General features: G+C 50.9%; 1 protein-coding gene and 1 long non-coding RNA gene across 7 annotated transcripts in view; one reads left to right on the top strand and one right to left on the bottom strand.

Annotated features, from left to right (window-relative positions):
* Positions 1 to 13,141, top strand: part of BTRC (beta-transducin repeat containing E3 ubiquitin protein ligase) — a 1,069,444-nt gene extending 1,056,303 nt beyond the window's left edge. For 4 of the 5 annotated variants that reach the window (XM_085606471.1, XM_085606468.1, XM_085606464.1 and 1 more), the window contains one exon: positions 11,689 to 13,106. The gene's annotated coding sequence lies outside the window, so the exon portion shown is untranslated. Of the gene's footprint in view, positions 1 to 11,688 lie in introns of all 5 variants that reach the window. The other variant, XM_085606470.1, reaches the window with a different exon arrangement.
* LOC146867632 (uncharacterized) overlaps positions 1 to 16,207 on the bottom strand; it is a 607,657-nt gene that overhangs the window by 207,311 nt on the left and 384,139 nt on the right. The window lies entirely within an intron of this gene.

Below are 16,207 nucleotides of genomic sequence, written 5' to 3'. Positions count from 1 at the left end.
CGTGAGGGATGTCCCATTGTCAGACCGGATTCAAGCCTTGTGTCTCCTGTCACAAGCTGATGTCAGTCACGGATCCGCACCTCCTGTGTCTCTAGTGCCTGGAGCGTGACCACAACCCGAAGTCGTGCTCCGACTGTCGGGACATGAAACCGAAGTCTTTGCAGGATCGATCCCGAAAGCTCTTGGAGGCCCGGCAGTCGCTCCGTGTCGCTCCTGGTCTCACTCGAGAGGAAGGTCTCGAGACTGATCGCTGAGCCATCACACCTAGTCAAAGACTTCACACTCATCAGGTAAGTCGAAGCACAAGAAGAAGGCGAAGAAGCACTGTCGGCTGACGTGATGCAGGTACTTGAGCGTCGTTGCCCTAAGGCTCCATTTCCAGTGCCTGATTCTGGGAAGACTCCACGCCTCCCCTGTTGCTGGGAGCCAGGGCATCACCTGCCCGGCTTCGTGCATTTTTTCAAAGCCCTCCACTCCATCTTTGGGCAGCCCAGCTCCGCTGGTGCGCCTTCGGGCCCCGCAGACCCAGTTGGAGGCCTTGGATCTTTGATGCCGGCGGCTTCGGCCCTGGTGCCGGAGGGTCCCCATGGATCCAGGCCTGGATCCAGGTTGACGCCGGTCGTCCTTACTCGACCTTCCCCGGAGCCGATCCCGGCCACGTCTCCTCCTGCATCGGCCATGCCCCTGGCCGACGCCGTCCCCGTCCCCGTCCCCATCCCCGAGATGGGGCAGGAGCCGGATCAACGTCGGCTGACGCCAGAGGGTACTCTTGTTCCCTTGTTCATCCCAGGTGTGCCCTATCACCCTAAGGGTGGTGATGAGGACTGGGAGGGGTCGCTGGACCTTTTAGTAGACCAGCAGGAAGAGCTTGACTGGCGAGAGATATTGGGTGACGCCAGTTGTCTGGATACCTTCCCAGACCTTGGCATGCTTTCTCCCCCTACTGTGGCTACAGAGGAGGAAGCTTCCTATGCAGTGGTGGTGCATAGGACAGCCGAGGCCTTGAGCCTGGAGCTCCCTACTGTGGCAGTCAGAACTAACCTCCTGACAGAGGTGCTTCAACCAGCAGCAACTTCCTTCCCCTTTAATGAAGCCCTTGCAGAAGTCCTTCTGGGCACCTGGTCCAGGCCCAGCACAGGGGCTCCTGTGGAACGGATGATCACCTCGGGGCAATCCCATTTTCCTCTCCCAACACCCTTCCCCCAAGAGCTTGGTGGTCCAAGCCTCTTCGTCCAAGGGTGCATTGCCTTCCTCTCCCCTGGGTAGGGAATCCAAGAAGCTGGATCACCTTGGGAAGCGTATGTTCTCTTCCTCCAGCTTAGGGCTGCGGTCCATGAATACTGCATGCCTCTTGGGCCATTATACCAATATAGTTTGGGGTACAGTTGCGCAGGTGCTGCCTCAGTGTCCAGAGGAGGCCCGGGCCATTCTCTCCCACGCAGTGGTGGATGGTAGAAATGCAGCAAAAATCACAATCCGCTGTGGACTGGACACTGCCGACTCTCTGGGCAGAATGATTGCCACATCGGTAGCCCTTCGGCGCTACACCTCTCTGAGGATGTCTGGTTTTTTGGGGGATGTCCAGGCAACTTTGCTGAACATGGCCATCGATGGCTGTCGCCTTTTTGGTGACAAGGCTGACTCAGTGCTCGAGCATTTTAAGGATTCCTGTGCTACGACCAGATCATTAGGCCTTGCTATGCCCTCCTGTCCCCCATAGTCTGTCTTTCATCGCTACGGAAGGGGCACCCCTCTCCGTCCAATCCCAGTCCAGCCACCGTCCCATGCAAGCTGCCCAGGCTCTGCATTGCCGTGGACATGGGACCCAGCGGCGTGGGTCTGGGAACCAGCAGGTGGACCCATTCACCCTTTCTCACCCCTGCAACAGCCTCCAAACCCTCATAGTCTGACCTTTCAGGGCCACCAGCGGCCAGTGGGTTGCAGGATTCGCCATCACCTCCCCCACTGGCAATCCATCACGTCAGACAGGTGGGTTTTGCAGATAGTCTGAAGGGGCTACTCCCTCCCCTTCGAGTCTACCCCTCACTCCGTGCCACCGTCTCTCGATTACATGTTGGAGGATCATTTGGCGCTTCTCCACCAGGAAGTTTCAGTTCTCTTGGCCAAGGAAGCTATCAAGAGGGTACCTACTCCAGAAGTTGGTCATGGTTGCTATTCCCGATACTTTCTGGTGCCCAAGAAGGACAAAGGCCTGCATCCTATCTTAGACCTCAGGTCCATCAACCGCTTCTTCCGGAAGGAGAAGTTCAAAATGCTAGGCTCAGGTCCTGTCTGCCCTCGACCCTGTGGACTAGATAGTAGCGTTGGACTTGCAGGACGCTTATTGTCACATGCCCATCCTGCCCGCCCACAGGCATTACCTATGGTTCACAGTAGGCCATGAGCATTTTCAGTTCACCGTGCTCCCCTTCGGCCTTACCAGTGCCCCGCGGGTGTTCACGAAAGTGATGGCGTTGGTCGCAGCTCATCTGCGCAGATCGGGGGTTCCAGTCTTCCCCTATCTCGATGACTGGCTGTTGAAGGCGAGCTCACCCAATGCAGCCGTCTCCCACCTCCAGACTCCGGCAGACCTCCTGCATTCGCAGGGCTTCACTATCAACATGCTGAAGTTACACCTGACTCCCTCTCAGTCGCTCCTTTTCATCGTAGCTGTTCTGGACACAGTGTAGTTTCAGGCGTATTCTCCCAAGCAGCAAGTCCAGGATATTCGGGCTATGATACCAATGTTTCAGCCTCTATCCCGGATTTCGGTGAGAATGACTGAGGCTGCTGGGCCTCAGAGCCTCCCGCATCCTGCTGGTAGATCAAGCCAAGTGACATATGCGGGCTCTGAAATGAGACCTGAAGTTCCAGTGGGTGCAGCATCAGGGGAATCTTTCTGACTACGTCCAGATCTCGGAGGGGACTGCTTAACAACTGTAGAGGTGGTTAATGAACCAGGATTGGGTCAGAGGTAGATCCTTCCCCCTTCCCCAACCAGACCTTACGGTGGTGATGGATGCATCACTCCTGGGATGGGGTGGCCACTTGGGGGATGCGGAGATCAGAGGAGTCTGGTCTCCAGCAGAGTCCAGTCTCCATATCAACCTGTTGGGGCTCCGGGCGATTCGCTTGGCACTGAAGGCATTCCTTCCCTCCCTCAAGGGGGAAGGCAGTGCAGGAATTCACGGACAACACCACCACCATGTGATACTGCAATAAGCAAGGCGGGGTGTTGTTGTGGACCCTTTGTCAAGAAGATCTTCGCCTTTGGACATGGATCAAACATCAGGGCGTAACCCTGGTGGATCAACACCTGCCGGGTTCTCTGAACGCCAGGGCGGACAAACTCAGACGTCTGTGCCTGGTGGATCACGAATGGCATCCCCACTCAGAGGTGGTGCAATGTCTCTTTCAGCAGTGGGGAGAGCCTTGGTTAGATCTGTTCGCCACTGAAGAGAAAGCGCAATGTCAGTACTTCTGTACGTTGGAGTTTCCAAGGCGCCACTCGCTCGGCGACGCTTTTAGTCACGAGTGGATCTGCGGCCTCCTGTACGCCTTTCTGCCTGTACCACTTCTGCCCCGAGTGCTGAAGATGATCAGGCGCGACCGGGCCCAAGTCATTCTTGTGGCACCGGCCTGGGCATGAAGAGTCTGGTACCCCGAGCTCCTGAGCATGGCCATCAATCCTCCGATCAGACTGCCCCTTCTGGAGGATCTTCTGTCGCAGCAGCAGGGGACGGCCCACCACCCGAACCTGTCCAGCCTCCAGCTCCTTGTGTGGAGATTGAGCGGCGGCAGTTGATAGCTTTTGACATTCCTCCCGAGGTCTGTAATGTTATCTTGGAAAGCCAGGCATCCCTCCACTAAGACGGTATACACCTGTAGATGGAATAGGTTTGTGGCATGGTGAACAGCAAAGGCTGTGGAACCCTTTTCTGCCCCTCTTTCTTAGGTTCTTTTATTCCTTCTTTCCTTGGCCCAGCTGGGTTCTGCTCTGGGCTCTCTTAAAGGCTACCTGGCAGCCATTTCTGCTTTTCTTCGGCTGCCTGGTCAGCTTTCTTTGTTCAAGTCCCCTATTGTAAGTACGTTTTTTAAAGGCATTATTCACCTCTTTCCTCCATCTCCTTTCATAATGCCTCAGTGGGACTTGAACCTTGCCTTAATTATCTTATGTGCGCTCCCTTCTAGCCTTTTCACACCTGTCCTCTCAGGCTTCTCGCTCTGAAGGCTGCCTTTCTTGTTGCCATCACCTCTGCTCGCAGAGTGAGTGAGCTCCATCCCGACAAGGTGGTGCTCTGAAGGAGATCTTCTTTTTTCCCAAAAGTACTCACTCCTTTTCACATTGGGCAGACTATTACCTTGCCCACTTTTTTTCTGACTCCGCACCCTTCCAAGGAGGAGGAGAGACTTCACCAACTGGACCCAAAACGTGCGCTGTCCTTCTACCTTGACAGCACAAAAGATTTCTTGATGGATGATCAACTCTTCGTTGGCTACGTCGGTGCCAAAAAAGGTCGGCTGTTCTCTCGATGGGTAGTCCTTTGAGTCAAGATTTGTTACGCTTTGGATAAAAAGGAACCTCCAGTGGGGCTGCACTCTCATTCCACTAGACCTACGGCAGCCACCACTGATTTGTCAAGGGGAATTCCACTCCTCGATATCTGTCAGATGGCCACGTGGGCCTCTATGCACACGTTTACCAGACATTACTGCCTGGATATTCAAGTCCGGAGTGACGGCTACTTTGCCCGTTCTGTTCTCCAGGATTTTCTGGTGTGGACTTGGTTCTCAGACCCTCCTCCGGGGTTAGTATTGCTGGGGTATCTATTCTAAGGTAAGGAATCTATAACTAATAGTCTTTTTCAGATGAACAAATTACTTAACTTCGGTAACTATGTATCTGTAAGAGATATATATTAGTTATAGATTCCTTACTGCCCACCCATCCGCCCCGCTCTGTGAACTGACTTCTAAGGTTAGGGACACTATTAAAGGGCTCTAGTGTGGTGCACCAGTGGTCAATGTCTTTCATGGCTCTGCGCTTCTGGCATGGAAAGACGTGTCAGAACTAAGTAGACACTGCGATGTCCTCCCGGCGACCACGACGACGGATGCGGAGTCAACCGATGCCACCTACCGACGTGCAGGTGTATTGCTGAAGAAAAATTCTCTGGATCCAGTCTGACGCCGGGGGGTAATTGTAAGGTAAGGAATCTATAACTAATACATGTCTCTTACAGATAAATCGTTACTGAAGGTAAGTACCATGTTCTTTTGGAGTCTCCAGGGAGACTGGCGACACACTAGGGAGTCATAGTTTTTTTTAACTTTATCCAGGAAGAAGTGTGCAAACCGTTGCATCGTTCCTTAGAGGGAGAGGGCCCTATCCATACCACATTAGGTTTTAGAAAAGAGTTAACTGGAAGGGTGTTTAGCCTGCCTGATCCTCTCCGCAAAGTCATTCAATTTGGCCCTGCAAATTGCCTGGTGGCATTTTTTTTTAATTTTAATAGCCATTTTTGTTTTTAATAGGACAATCTGTGCTGTATTATAGACTCAGTGAAGAGGCAAAGGAGCTGTCAGGAGGTGCACAGACTGTGAGACACAAAAAGGTACTGCATAGCAAGTGTGCCCCTTGATGATAAAATGGATGTCCTTGATGAAAGATCCGTGCCCCCTTTCAAAAGCAGGCCTTCTCTGTGAAAGACAGAATGGCTGCTTCAAATAGCCAATCTGCCTTTCACTAATACGCTGCCACCTGGGCAGATTCGAGTTGGCAGCTGTGCTGGAGGCAGCGCATTAACTGTTACAGGGCACATTGAGGAGATCTGCCCCCACAGCACCCTTTTATAGGTGGGCTATGATGCAGACCAGAGCAGTGCATCCTATACATAACATGGCCCCTGTTCTTTCAATTGCATGTTTTGTTCTTTTAACATAACTACAAATTCTACATTTTAAATAGAAACATGCTTCTATTCGACATTTCACATCTTAACATAACAATAGATAAAATGAAGGATAAAAAAAATAAAATGAAGAGAAGTCTTGTGGAAAATATAGGTTGTGTTGCGGATTTCGAGGTCCACGAAAGGAGCTTCACATCTCTTGACACACTCAAGAGTATGCGTCTTGCCAGTGCTGAGGGTACTATTCTTGGTTTAAATAGATGCACATGCTTGGACTGCATGCGAGTGTAAATAGCATACAAAAAGGCGCATGAATTCAGTCTGAATGGTGGTATGACAGACACTGGCATGGCTAAACCATGCATGCCTCTCCAACGCTGTCCGTACAATGGATGCCTCTTAACAAAGCATTCCTTTACCAGCATGCCTTTACCATGCATGCCTTTATCACGCAATTTCATGGTAAAGGCATGACTGGGAAAGGGATATGTGTGGTAAAGATCACACCCCAGTCCCCCCACCCAGAGCCCTAAAAACAACCCGGCCCGCCCACTGAGCCCTAAAAACAACCTGACCTTCCCCTAAAAACAACCTGACCAAGCCCTACAAACAACCTTGAGTCCTAAAATCAACCCCGACCCCCAGGTCTAAAACAACCCGACCCCCTGTGAGCCCTGAAAACAACCTGACCAATTCTAAACCCTGAAACAAAAACCCAGCCCCACTTACCAGACCACATCCACATCTCCCAATCCTACCTCTTCCTGTGCCTGCCCATCCGCGCATCTTTAATGGTTAAGGCAAGCGTGGTTCTGCTTGCGGGGAAACGGCACACATGGCTAAGTCATCATTGTTAAGGGCGTTTCCCAGTCTGAACGGTACTGCCCAGTGTTCTCCAGTGCATGGAAAACCTTACTTGATGGTGTTACAGAAGTCACAAGTTACCAGCACGGGCTGCACAAGTTGATGGATATATGCTTAAGCGTGACACTTAGCACTAGGGAAGTGGTGTTTTACTCAATGGCAACTTTTGTACAGACTATTTCCTAATGGCAGCGTGTCCACACAATTATTTCTGGTGATGTCATAAATCCATAACTGATCCTAATTGGAGAATGTTTTGTCTTCACTGGTTAATGCATTTTTAAATTACAGTCAAACTGAAAATTGAGCTGGTGCACACGGGTGATTGTGAGCTGAGCTCACTATGAATTGCATTTATGACTCCTCTTGATCATATTTTAAGCAGTCCTCAAAAGCATTTATAACCAGTTTTGTTTTGCCTTGATTAAGCTTCAGCTAACTCACCCCCAAGACAACCTCAGCCCTCTAGTGCGGGAAATCATACGCTTTGGCCGCCTGTCGGGTATACAGGTGAACTGGGGCAAATCGGTGTTGTTTCCCCTCACTGACACCACTGGACCCTTCACGCCAGACTTTCCCTTTGTCTGGGCCTCGGGTCCCACCCGCTATCTGGGAATTTGGCTGAGCAGGGATCTGGATGACCTCTGGAGGGCCAACTTCGGGCGTGCGGTGGATTGGCTGGAGTCTAAAATACCTCACTGGAATCGCCTCCCTCTGTCCCTCGCTGGCCGTATAGCCATAGCTAAGATGGTGGTCCTCCTAAAATGTTTATTTCTCTTCCTCAACATTCCCATTCCTCTTACTGCTCACTTTTTCCGTAAACTTCGCTCCCTGACCATCTCTCTCATTTGGGCCGGCAAACAGCCCAGGACCGTGTATGATATCCTCACTTTGCCCATGGCGGCTGGAGGTATGGGTGCCCCCAACTTTCAGCTTTATGCCCTCAGCGCCCAGGCTAGTTTCTTACAGTTTTGGGTTCATCCCTCGCCGTACCAGCCCCATGCGGCAGTCGAGGCTGACGTGGCGACACCCTGGCTGCTGACAACCGCCCTATTCGCCCCGGCGACCCACCCGCACGCAGAGGTGGACACGGTCGAGACCCTGCGTTGGGCCTGGTCCGGACTGCGCCGCCAGTCCAATGCTCCACTGTTGTCGCTGGCGCCATGCCAGTTGTGCGCCATCTTGCTTTCCTGCCACTTCAGCCACCTGGCATGTCCAAACATGCTACCCGATTGGGGCTGTGGACATTGGCAGATCTCTATCCGGGTGACACGTTCTATTCTCTCCCTGCATCCGCTGGGCCGCTGGACACCCTGCTTTTTTATCAACTGCGAGCTATCTGCAGGAAGATGCACTTGACTTTCCCCCAGCCTCCACCTCTGATGCCCTCCCTCGACTTTATTTATACATCCTCATCTCCCTGTAAATTGGTGACTAAAATCTACGCCCTCTCGTTATCGTCCATCCCCATCTCCACTGATCGTGAGCGCATGGCCTGGGGCGAGGACTTGGGTATGGATATTGCTCAGGCAGACTGGCTTTATTGCTGCAACCAGACCAAGAAGTTATCGCCTAACTACCGGCTCCGTCTGATACATTTTAAATACCTACACAGGCTATACCGCACCCCAGCTCAGCTCCACAGACTAGGACTCATCCCTGCTGACTGCTGTGCGCGTTTCGCTGCCCCTGCCGCAGATTTTATTCACTTAGCATGGCTGTGCCCCAAGGTTTCAGAATTTTGGCTGGCAGTTTGTGCCGCCATCTCTGAGATAACCTCTGCGACGGTGCGGCCAAACCCGCCACTATGCCTGCTGGGCTTTGTCAAATATTGCCCGGATTTGTCTCGTTGTTTGTTCGCCTTGTTGCTCGTCCTCGCTAGGCGCAGGGTTGCCATCTGCTGGGGTCGTCGACCGGCACCAGAATTCTCTCACTGGCTGGAGGACGCCTCGAGATGCCAAACTTTGTTGTCCGTGTTTTGGGACTTACTGCCCGATCGACATATGGAGCCCTCTTGTGACATACCTCCATGCCCGACCCACCCCCCCGCCTCCCCCGAGTCATGCTGCCTCTCCCACGCTCCCCGCCGGCTCTCAGTCCGCCGTGGGCGCTGGCCGGTGACTGTCCCTTCCCACCTCTCTGTCTTCCCCCTGTGCAGTGCCTGTCTCTTACCTCCGTAGCGGTGCCTTTGACCCTTTCAGTATTGGGCTGTTTATGTCACTATAGTCATGCTGCACATAATTTGGCTTGTGATTGATTGCATTTTCGGGATTTTTTAAGAAAGGTGGTTCATTTTCTGCTGCATATGATGCAATGATTCGATGTTTCAGTGTATATTGTAGATGCTGAATTTTCAATAAAAGTTTTCAAAAAGAAAAAAAAAAGCTTCAGCCAACTCCATGCCACTCCACTCTACACCACTCTACTCTGCACCACTGCACTGTATGCCACTCTACTGCCCACCACTCAATGCCACTGCTCTCTATGCCACTGCACTTTATGCAGCACCACTCCGCTCTATGCCACTACAATCTACTCCACTGCATTCTCTGCCACTCTACTCTGCACCACTCCATTTTGTGACACTGCACTCTATGCCTGCAGCACTCCATGCCCTTCTACTCTGCACCACTCCACACTGCGGCAACCTACACTACTCCACTGTACTCTACACTACTGCACTCTACTCTGCACCATTACACGCCACTGCAACCTACACCACTCCACTGCACTCTACGCTGCTGCACTCTACACCATTGCATTCTACTCTATACAACTCTATTCTACACCACCCTATGCAACTGCACTCTATCCCACTTTACTGTGCATCGCTTTACTCTGCACTTCTCTGCACCAATCCACTGCGCACCACTCTACTCTACGCTACTGCACTCCTCCCTAAGCCACTGAACTCTATCCACTCTACTCTGCACCACTCTGCTCTGTGCCAGTGCACTCAACACCACTGCTCACTACTCTGCACTACTCCACTGAGCTCCACTCTACACCACTGCCACTGCACTACACTCTAAGCCACTCCACTCTATGCCACTCTACTCTGCACCACTCTATGCCTCTGCATGTGACTCTACACTGCTCCACACAACTCCACTCTACACAATTGCACTCTACACTACTGCACTCCATGCTTCTCCACTCAATGCCACTCCATTCTACTCTGCACCACTACTGTACGCCACAGCAATCTACGCCACTCTACTCTGCACCACTCCATGCCACTGTAATCTACCCTGCATAACTCTACTGTGCACCACTCCACACCACTGCACTGCACTCTACTTTGCACCACGCCACTGCATTCTATGCCACTCCAAATCACTCCACTCTACTTTGCACTACTGCACCCTACAACACTCTACTCTGCACCCCTCCATGCCACAGAATTCTACCACTCCACACCATTGCACTCTATTCCACTAAACTCTACTCTGTAGCACTGCACTCAATTCCACTCTACTGCACTCTATTCCACTCTGTGCTACTACACTCTACGCCACTCTACACCACTCCACTCTTCACATCACTGTACTCTACAACACTACACTCTATGCCACTCTACTCAGCCCACTCCACTGAACTCTACCTTGCACCACTCTGCTCTATGCCACTGCTCTCTACTCTACACCATTGCACTCTATACCACTCTACTCCACTTTATTATATGCCACTGCACTCTATGCTACTCTGCACCATTCCACTCTACACCACTTCACTGTACTCCGCACCACAGCCCTCCACTCTACACCACACCACTCTGCACCATGCCACTGCACTCTACTCCACTCTACATATTGCCACTTTCCGCCACTCTGTCCCACTCCACACAGCTCTTCACTCTACTCTATACCACTCCACTCTATGCTGCCCTACACCACTGTCCGCCATGCCACTCTGCGCCACTCCGCTCCACTTTACACTACTCCAGCCCACTCTGCGTTACTCTATGCTATGCCTCTCAAAACTATGCCTCTCCACTCTACGCCACTCCACTGTACATCACTCTACACCACTCTACTCTACGCCACCCCATGCCGCTGGACAACATGGCTAAAAGACATTGGCAGAGCCAATATCTCTCACATAGGCAAAACCTTTTGGCTTTCCCAATGCTTGTTTAACATGGGAATTGCTGTTTCCAAACTCTTCTCACTTTACAGTCAGAGAAAGAAAAGTAAAAGTTAATTATTTGACAGTCTTGCTGGGTACAGGGAGTGTGAAAGGAAAGGCAATACTATGTTATTTTTTTGTAACACAACAAAATGAACATTACTGTGAATGAACTGTACACATTAAACAGTTGGTTAAGCAAAAATGAAACATTTTTTTTTGTAATTCTGACGTGTGATGGAAACATATTTGAATAAGATCAAAACCAATTAAGACACTTTACTTGGTGATACGCAAATGCTATGTATGCAATGTAGGCATAACAGTAAAACTGTATGTCTGTGCAAATTTAGCGGCCATTTGAATTGAAAATGTGCTGTCTGTAAATGATGCACTACCACGTTATCCTTTAGTTATATAAAAAAACAATCGCTCGCTTCATCCATTAATGATAGGTGGCTTGCGAAAGTTTGTCCTACTAAAAATTGGATGTTGGTTATAAAAGGTTTGGGAAGCCCTTTTCTAGGGGCAGCTCAAGCTGTCTCAAAGCCCAGACTTTAAAATACATTCAAAGGTAACAATCTGACAGAGGTGGGAGTAATTTAATGAAAGTGACTCAAAGAGCATTTGGAGATCCTGTGTGTTTGTAATAATGTGTAAAACAACTTCTGTGCTATTGCAGGAAATATATTCACAATTGACATAATATAAACAAATATAACCAGCAAAGTTTGAATATTAGATCATATTAAGGATAACTTTTTTTCTGCTTCTTCCTTTTAAGGGCTCATTTGAGCGATGGTATTTAAACGATCTGCAAGTACCAGGAAGAGAGCTTATCTGCTTGACAAATACTTGCCGAAAAGATCAACTGTTGTGGCAGAATTTGGAACACCTCTGGCAGGTGATGAACTCAGGGCCGGTCAACGCATCGTTGAGGGACTGCGAAAAAGCTGCCAATAAACTGTAGAAAAGGGATGTGGACAAGAGAAACCGAAGGCCTCTGCTTTCCTCTCCGTTACACCTTCTATAAATGTATTATTAAAATGCACTTCCAGGATTGTGACTGTTTTGCTCTGTGCACCATGCCGAGAAGTCGCTTCTGATTCTGGCGCCAAAAGCCAAGCTCACTGCCGGAGTGTTGGGACGTTCCAGAAACCGGACGTAAAAGGAACAATTCACTACTTTGGTTATTGAGAATGAAATGTACGTGTTCGTGCAGTATAAATTATTTATGGCTTCCTCCATTTTTATGCTCTTGTTCTTTCTCTATTTGCATATCTATATCTAGTCACAATTGACGTGTTTCTGGCTTTCACGTATCTCCTATGTCCATGTATAAAATGGCCGACAGCATAGGGCCACACTGTTATATCTACCTGCCTCGTAATAAATATTTAACTCTGCATTAATACAAGAAATGCATGGAGACCCAGACTGCATCCATGGGCTTGTGCGTAACAGCTCACACTGCACAGCCTGTGCATATTGGATATGTATTTTTAAATATATTTTAGCCCACGGTCCTTTGATTTCCAGCCCATTTTGAGAAGCTGTAGGGTCGGTCACATTTGGTTGAAGAGAGCTCCATAAAGCTAATCGACAGCAATACTCTCCTCTGGAACAACTTTCACGGGTCACTTTTTCTCTAGGTCGCACACAACAGCAAGGATGAGGACGTTGGTTCAAAGTATTTCAAGTTTAGCTACCCGGATAACTACTAATCGCTTAGAAAATGTAAAGGATTGTTTTACAGTGAATAGAAAGGAGACCTGAGCTATTGTTATAATTGTGAGCCCTTCGAATGGCGACCTATGTCAGAAAAGTGATCTGATTAATTCGATACTATGCAATGTTTTTCAACAAGCTGAAACGTAATTGATTTGAAGCAATCCAGAATATCACACTATGCAAAAACAGGTTTCACTTGCATGGCTGTCCTCAGAATCGTTTTAAAATGAATTTTATATAAGTCCTTAAAGCGATTCCTTACAATATATAATGTGACGACGTAAATAGTGAAAACGAGACCATCATCCTATGAAAAAAAAAATTACAAGGTGACTATGGACATTACATGGGCATAAGTACTAATAAACATAAGCATTTCACTTTGTGTTCAAAACCAATAGGATGACATATGTATAGGAAATCTCTACTCGAAATGATATCAGGTATTTGCTGTGATTTGTATTACTTTGGCACACACTAAATAAAAAGAATGTGTGTTTGTCTGTGCAGAAGCCTTGGTCAATTTCCGCACATCTGACCTTTTATTTATATGCTGATGTAACCTTGGAACACATCGTCCCAGCATTGTAGAACTACATGTTCCTGATATGATGATGTTTGTATGTGATGCGTCCTTATATGTTTACAGCTCTTGTATTCAGTGTATAACATGTCGGTTATAAATATTCTGAGGTGCACGATTTACAGTGTTTTTACAGCTGAAATGGATGTCAGTATATTCAGCCCTATATTGCTCTCTCTCTTCTATTACTAACCAGTATAATCCAGAACCCCAATTGAGACTGTGCTTTGAAAACCGTAGCTGTGCATAGCCGAATTCTCAGAATCTGATAGAGACATCTAGCCGCAGATTCCTTAACTTAGAATATCCCCAGGCGTCAGACTGGATCCAGAAAACTTTTTGCAGCAGCACCTCTGCACGCCGGGGGAAGGCACCACACGACCCCGCCCGGACGTTGTCTATGGACGTGACGTCAGCGAGGCCACATAAGTCCCTCCAGACGCTCTGATGTCAGTTTCCTTCTTTTCCGCATACAGCGCGGATCCGGAGTAAGCGGTTCCTCTGGCCTGTTTTCAGGCCCTTTTCTGACGCCTTTGGGCTTTAAAACTTGTACCTCCTGTTCGCGGCAAATGTCCGCGACGGACCCACACCTTATCTGTATGTGGTGTCTGGGAGACCACCACGACTCGACGGACTGCGACGACTGCCAACACCTCAAGCCGAAGTCCCGGCGGGAGCACAGGATGAAGCTGCTTTCGGCTCATATGTCCCGGTCGGAGTCGTCTCGGCCCACGGCCTCCTCATCGGCGGCAGGTCCCTCTGGCAGTGGGTTCCATTTGCGGCGTCAGTCGCCCTCTGGTTCCCAGGTGCGTCGTTCGCCTCGCTCGGGTAAGTCACGGCGCATGTCGCCGAGGTCCTCAAATTCACTTCCTTCTGTTGCCCTGGGCACTGGTTCCCGGAATCCTCCGGACGTGCGCCCCCGGGAGTCGCCCCTTCTTTATCTGCCTTATCCTGGCGTGGGGGCGACTCGGACCCAGATGGAGGACTATGCCGCGGCCCTGCAGGCCTCCCTCAGGTCCCCTCCTCTCTCTGGGGCGTCCTCGGATCCTCCGCTACATGCGGGGTCTCCAGCGGACGCAGCGGCGGGTTCACCCCTGGCGCCGACTGTGCCCCTTACCTCTAGGGATGATGGAGATATGGCGTCATCAGGGCGTGGGGTCCCCCTGTTCAACTCATAGCACCCCTGCCACGCCGCATAGCCCAGTGGGGCTCCCTGCGGCATCGCAGGTGGTTGCTGGTACTCGCAGCTTGGCTCCGAGCCCACCTCGGCCTTCCGGACAGGCGGCTGCCTTCTCGGAGGCCAAGCCGGCACCGGTTCAGCGGAGTCGGAGACTGTTGAGGTTGAGGCTGAGTCGGCGCTGGTTCGGCATCGTAGGCTTGCCTCCCCTGCTCCAGCGCAGTCGCCTTCTTCTTCGGAAGCGGAACTCATCGTGGTTGAGGTAGAGTCGGCGCCGGACGGGGTTGAGGCGGCGCCGGATGAGGCAGTGTCGGCACCAGCCGAAGTCGCCCAGGTGCCGCCCTGACGCAGGATTATTGACTCCTCTACGGAGGCTTCCGAGGGGAGTTCGGCGTCCCCTCAACGCCCGGCAGTGCCGGATCTGTCCTTGCCTCTCATCCCCTTGGAATTTGTGGCCCCGGCAGACTCCCCGCCTCTTCAGGAGTCCCATCAGGACCCTCATTCGTCAATGGGGCTTCGGTCTTTTGGGCATTGGTCACATCCTCAGTTCCTTGGTCAACCTCCTTGGGGTGGGAGGCTTAGTTTACAGCCCTCACCTACAGATGAGTTGCTGTCCCCTCCTCGGAGGGCTACCGAAGCCGGTGCGGTGTTCATTGGGGTTGTCTCCTTGGCCGCTCGTGTTCTGAGCATGCACCCTCCTACGGTCCCCCTGCCACTTGACCCTCTGCTGGATGTCCTCCACCACGGTTCAGGGACTGTAGAGCCGCTTCTACCTTTCAAAGCTTCTCTTTATGATGCCCTTTTGGGCACCTGGGCTCGGCCAGCTTCCGGTGATCCGGTGGCTCGTTCTATCTTGCACCGCCACCGTCCTGCTCCACATGATCCAGTTTGCTTATTTGTTCACTCAGACGTTCAGGAGTTTGTCCTGCAAACTGCTTTCCCTTCCTTGCATGAGCTGTTGCTTCCTCCCACCCGGGAGTCCAGATGGCTGGAGTCGTGGGGCCGTAACATTTTAGACTCCACTAGCGCAGCTCTTCGATCACTAAATACAGTGTGTGTCTTGGCTCGGGCTACTTCTGCCCTTTGGGACTCTTCCAGGTCTCTTCTATCGGCCGCTTCTGAGGGCGCTCGTGTTGACCTCCTTCCTCTTCTCTGTGATGGCCGCGATTTGGCGGAATTTTCAATCCGCACGGCCTTGGATACTGCGGATTCCTTAGGCCGTGCTATGGCTGGTTCGGTGGCCCTACAGCGCCAAGCTTCGTTGCGGGATGGCGTCTTTCCGGAGAATATCCTTGTTGACCTACCCTTTGATGGGGTCCTTTTGTTTGATGCCCACGCCGATTCGGCTGTTCAGCGCCTCCGTGCGGGATTTCGTCCTCCCCCATAGGTCTGTATTTTAAAGGTACCCATTTCCCATGATCTGGGTTGGTTGGCCATTTATTTGGCGTCCACTAGTTGCACTATGCGTTTTTAGGCTGGCGGTAAGCCTACTGTGGCGGCGTTCCACAGATTGTTTGTGTTCTGTCCTCTGATTGTGGTTTGCCCTAAGAGGTGTTCCCCCTTGGTTCTTGGGGATGTGCCATACTCCAAGTGGAGTACCTGTATGCTATTGTATAGCTCTGCTATGCGTCACGCGGGCATGGAGGCCCCTTTGGGCTGTCTGCGCCCAATGACGCCCTTGTCTTACCGTTGCACTGTATTCAGTGTTTACCGTTGCACGGTGTTCAGTGTTGTGCCTTTGGCGCTATCTCCTTTACGCCATGGGTCTCGCCTTGCTTGAGCTTTGCATATGTGTCTCATTCTCTTTTTTTT

The sequence above is a fragment of the Triturus cristatus genome, chromosome 1_2, assembly GCF_964204655.1.
Source record: "Triturus cristatus chromosome 1_2, aTriCri1.1, whole genome shotgun sequence".
NCBI lineage: Eukaryota > Metazoa > Chordata > Amphibia > Caudata > Salamandridae > Triturus > Triturus cristatus.
This window is presented reverse-complemented; position numbering and strand designations above follow the sequence as displayed.